General features: G+C 45.4%; 1 long non-coding RNA gene across 1 annotated transcript in view; it reads right to left on the reverse strand.

The window, feature by feature from the left end:
• LOC122556320 overlaps positions 1-4,432 on the reverse strand; it is a 23,074-nt gene extending 18,642 nt beyond the window's left edge. Inside the window, exon 1 of the long non-coding RNA XR_006313502.1 lies at positions 4,278-4,432. This is a non-coding gene — a long non-coding RNA (uncharacterized LOC122556320). The remainder of the gene's footprint in view (positions 1-4,277) is intronic.
• Positions 4,433-5,595: the final 1,163 nt, after the last annotated feature.

The raw sequence follows: 5,595 nt of genomic DNA on the forward strand, positions 1-5,595 counted from the left end.
TGGGGTGGGGGCGGAGAGGTTGGGAAGAAGATTGCAGGTTAGGAAGGCGGTGCTGAATTTGAATTCAGCACCGCCTTCCTAACCTGCAATCTTCTTCCCGACCTCTCCTCCCCCACCCCAGTCTGACCTATCACCCTCACCTTGACCTCTTTCCACCTATCACATTTCCGACGCCCCTCCCCCAAGTCCCTCCTCCCTATCTTTTATCTTAGCCTGCTGGACCAACTTTCCTCATTCCTGAAGAAGGGCTAATGCCCGAAACGTCGATTCTCCTGTTCCCTAGATGCTGCCTGACCTGCTGCGCTTTTCCAGCAACACATTTCCATCACTGCATGAAACATACACTGTGGTAGAGTTCCCAAAAGAGAAAATGCTGGAAAATCTCAGCAGGTCTGGCAGCATCTGTAAGGAGAGAAAAGAGCTGATGTTTCGAGTTTAACTGACCCTTTGTCAAAGCTGAAGAAGTACTGCCTTTTATCCACTGTGGTAGAGTTTCTGCTTTGGACAGTGTTGATAATGAAGAAGCAAAAATCTTTATCACTCAAGCCTGTTTGCATGTTGCCAAATATAAACATTGTCCTGAGTGATCACATACTCCATTTTACAGCATAATTTAAAATAACATATGCTTTAAAAAAAACTTGCAACATTGAAGAGTGGAAATCGGTACAGTTTGAATGATACAGCTGAAAATGACCTTGATCTCAGAATACAAGTATTTTTGATCACTGAACACAACAAACTGATTTTAAAGAACTGAATATGATTTTACAAAGCTACGCAGAACACGTTTCTCATTATATCCAGCTGATATACAGCCACCTGATGAAGGAGCAGCACTTTGAAAGCGAGTGCTTCCAAATAAACCTGTTGGACTATAACCTGGTGTTGTGTGATTTTTAACTATATGCAGCTACAGTAGTCAATCTTGAAATAACTCCACAGGGGCCAGTATTCTGTCACCAAATCACCCTTTATTTCATATGTATTGTATTGACATTGGTCCAGCTTGGCGGAGTTGGGTACTACAGATGCTGGAGATTAGAGTCAAGATTAGAGTGGTGCTGGAAAAGCACAGCAGGCCAGACAGCATCCAAGGAGCTGGAAAATCGAAATTTTAGGCAAAACTCTTCATCAGGAATGAAGGGCTTTCCTGATGAAGGGCTTTTGCCTGAAACGTCGATTTTCCTGCTCCTCAGATGCTGCCTGACCTGCTGTGCTTTTCCAGCGCCACATTGGTCCAGCTTGTTCAGAGCTAGTTCTCAGAGTGAACAGAACCTCTGACACTCCTGTATCGGTTAGCCAGGACTCCCTGATTGGACCAGATTAACTGTCCCAATCAAGGAACTCATTCTCTAAGGTCTACCTGACTGACCTCATTACAATCATTACATCCCTTGTCCTTTAAGTCGGGGGGATGTAGGTTTGTTCTTTCTTTGTAGCGTCTCCTAAGGCATTTTCGCACTGGGTCCAGTTCCTCCTACTCAGCCTTGGATACAAGTGGGGTGTACTGCAACGTAGCCCTGCCTCTAGCAACTGGAGCATCTCAGAAGAAATTCATCCTCTTCTTCAGGTGGTAAAGGCATGGAGGCTGTGATATCTGCCATGTCCATCTCAGACTCTGAGGTTTCTTCAATGCCAGATGGAAGAAGAGAACCCAACTTTTCAAACAGCCTTTCAACTATTTGAAGGGCTGGGTATGTTTTGCTCCTGTCCTATTTGTGAGTTTGCAACTTTCATGTGGCCCATGAGCTTGTTCAGGACAGCCTCACCTACCCAAACGTTCTATGTCATGGGCCCTGTCCTCGCATCAACCATACTTCTTGTCCAGGCAGGGCCATTTCTGTGGTTTTGGCACCAAACTTTGACCCCTGAAGTTAACCGTCTCTCTCATGTAGAGGAGTCCAGTATTGGCATTCCTGATGTCATTTCACTCTCCCTCCCACGTCTGGGAAGATCAGATTTAATCTGGTGTGGAGTCTTCTTTCCATGAGCAATTCTGCTGCAGTTATCCCTGCAGCTGCGTGAGGGATGGTCCAATAATCAAACAGGAACAAGGACAGTCTGGTATCGAGTGAGGCTGTTGGCTTTTTTTTAAACCTATCTTTAAAGTTTGGACTACTGTTTCCGCCAGACTATTGGATGATGGATGGCATGGAGCTGGCCTTATATGCTGAATATCAGTTGACTTTAGGAAATACTTGAATTTCCTGCTGGTAAATGATGGCACATTATCTCTGACCAACACTTCTGGGAGCCCATGAATTGCAAAAAATGCTCGCAGTTTTCGATCAAGTTTCCCATGTTTGATGAATGAACTCTTTGCACATCCAATCACTTTGTGTGGGCATCCACAATGACTAAGAATGTTGAGCCCATGAAAAGGCTAGCATTGTTGATGTGTAACCAAGTCCAGGGTTTACCGGCCATTCCCACAAATGTGGGGGAGCTGCTGCCAGTAATTTTTGTCTTTGTTGGCACTCTGGGCAGTGCCCTAGCAATGTGGTTATGTTTGCATCGAATACTGACTACCAGATATAACTTCTCATCAATATCTTCATTTTAGACACTCCTTGATGGTCCTGGTGGAGTTCAGCCACTATCTGGCAGTGACCTTTGCTTGGAACACTCATTCTTGCTCCCCAAAATAAAATGTTGTCCTTGTAGAACCCCTATAGTGTGGAAGCAGGCAATTCAGCCTAATGAGTCCACACTGACCTTCCAAAGAGCATCCCACCCAGACACACTCTCCTAAACCTCCATTTCCCATGGCTATCCCACCCAGCCTGCACATCATGGGGCAATTTAGCATGGCCAATCCACCCAACCTGCATATCATTGACTTGTGGGAGGAAGCCAGAGCACCCAGAGTAAACCCACGCAGACGTGTGCAAACTCCACTCAGACAGTCACCCGAGGCTGGAATCGAACCCAGGTCCCTAGCACTGTATGATAGCTGTGCTAACCAGTGAGCCACCATGCCATCCCAAAAGTCGTCTATGGTGATCTGGGGTCTTGCCAAGTCCAGAAAGATTTCAAAGTGGTTGAATGTGCATAGAGTTCATTACGGAACGTTTCAGAGAACACCTCTGGGACACCCGGACCAACCAACCCAACCACCCCGTTTAACTCCCGCTCCCACTCCACCAAGGACATGCAGGTCCTTGGACTCCTCCATCGCCAGACCATAGCAACACGACGGTTGGAGGAAGAGCGCCTCATCTTCCGCTTAGGAACCCTCCAACCACAAGGGATGAACTCAGATTTCTCCAGTTTCCTCATTTCCCCTCCCCCCACCTTGTCTCAGTCAAATCCCTCGAACTCAGCACCGCCTTCCTAACCTGCAACCTTCTTCCTGACCTCCACCCCACTCCGGCCTATCACCCTCACCTTGACCTCCTTCCACCTATCGCATTTCCAACGCCCCTCCTCCAAGTCCCTCCTCCCTACCTTTTATCTTAGCCTGCTGGGCACACTTTCCTCATTCCTGAAGAAGGGCTTATGCCCGAACCGTCGATTTTCCTGTTCTTTAGATGCTGCCTGACCTGCTGCGCTTTTCCAGCAACACATTTTCAGCATTTGTTTAAAATCCCCACAAAGGCAAACTGACCTGTTCGACTTCATAATCACTATGACTGGTGCTGCCCATTCTGTAAACTGCACTGGTTTGATGATTCCTTCGCTTTTCAGATTCCTAATTTTTTGCCTCTACTTTTGCACATTAGGCAAATGACACTGGGCAGACCTTGCAGAATCATGGAACTGCTTCCTAGTCAACATGCAAGTTGGTCTTGGCTCCTTTGATAGTCCCTCGTCCTTCCTGAAGGACATCCCTGTATTTAATTAGGACTTCACTCAGGCAGCTATTTTCTAATCATGAAGTGTTTGAGCCAATCCAAGTGAATCTTTCTCAACAAATTCTGCCCCATCAGGCTTGGGCCCAAGCCTTTTACTACAATCAGTGGTAACTGAACCAGCTGCTTCTCATATAGGACCAGAACCTCTGACACTTCTGTTTTTTTATTAAACAGTACAAAATACAGGTAACAATAAACAGAAAACAGCAGTTCACAAAAAAAACACTATATAGGTGGCAAAGGGCAGCAAAGCCAAACCCCACCAGTTTTCAGGGAGATGAGGACAAACCTCAAGTCCCACAAATATAACACAGACAAGACAGTGCAATCAAATAAGAAACAGTGCATAAAACACGAACCCAATATGACTATAAAAAAGACATCTGACACCAGTTCACACCACATACTGATCAGACTGACCTTGGCTAGCCTTCCTGCAGGATAGTCGTCGACCTTCCAGTCTCTGGCTGTCCTGTGTACTGACCGAACCTCCCCAGGCCCACTTTCCTCCAGGCTGATAGTCGACCACCCAGCTCCCAGTGACACTCCTGTTTATATCTGTCAGTCAGTGGTCCCTGATTGAACCAGATTAAGAGCCCGAGTCAGGGGACTCATATTCCACTTATTGACCACCTGGCTGACCTCATTAGAAGCATTACAAGTTTTAATGTCCTTGCACCACAACAGTTTAATTTGAAAAGCTGCCTTGAACACCTGCAGATGGCACAATGACTGGATGCTCACAAAGGTGATTATTTCAATTTGAAGATGTGGCTAGTTTTGTGGTGAAAGTAGTTTCAAAAATGATGTTTTTAACCTATCTCAAGAGATGGCAGAAACCAGATTTCTGCTGGATATTATTTACATTTGAAATGCTGTGATCTGTGATCGTTTAGTCAGTTTCAGGTGAATGCCCAGTGGAAAACAATGCAACCTAACTGAAACAATAATCTGTCCACTATTTCTAGAAAGAATATCAATAAAAACTGAATGAATTGCCAAGGAAAAGCTCTGTTAGTTAAATTTTAATATTGAGAGAATGGGGAGAGAAACAGACAATGGCCATTCATCTAAAGTGTCAATTCTACTTCTTTATCTATCTAGAATCCCTTTAATGTGGAAACAGGCCCTTTGGCCCAACAAGGTGAAAGTGAGGATTGCAGATGCTGGAGATCAAAGTCAAGATTAGAGTGGTGCTAGAAAAATACAGCAGGTCAGGCAGCATCCGAGGAGCAGGAAAATCAAAGTTTTGGGCAGGGGCCCTTCATCAGGAATTCCGAATAGTCAACCACCCAGCCCCATTCCCCCACCTAACATGTACCCCTGATTAATGCACCTAACCTACACATCCCTGAACACTATGGACAATTTAGTATGGCCAGCTCACCTAACCTGCTCATCTTTGGACAGTGGGAGGAAACCGGAGCACTCGGAGGAAACCCAGGCAGACAACGGGGAGAATGTGAAAACTCTACGCAGACAGTCGCCTGAGGCTGGAATCGAAAACAGGTCCCTGGCACTGTGAGGCAGCATGCTAACCGCTTTACCCACTGCTTGCTTGCTGATTATTTCCAGCATTTTCTATTTTTGTTTTAGATTGCTAGCATTTACAGTATTGTGTTAATATACTATGATCTTAAATTGTTGAACTCAGTTTTGAATCTGGGAAGGTGTAAGCTGACTAGCCAAAAATATAGTACCAAATTTCTGCTTTCAACAGTTTCAGTTGAACTTTATT

Source organism: Chiloscyllium plagiosum, chromosome 13 (genome assembly GCF_004010195.1).
Source record: "Chiloscyllium plagiosum isolate BGI_BamShark_2017 chromosome 13, ASM401019v2, whole genome shotgun sequence".
Lineage (NCBI taxonomy): Eukaryota > Metazoa > Chordata > Chondrichthyes > Orectolobiformes > Hemiscylliidae > Chiloscyllium > Chiloscyllium plagiosum.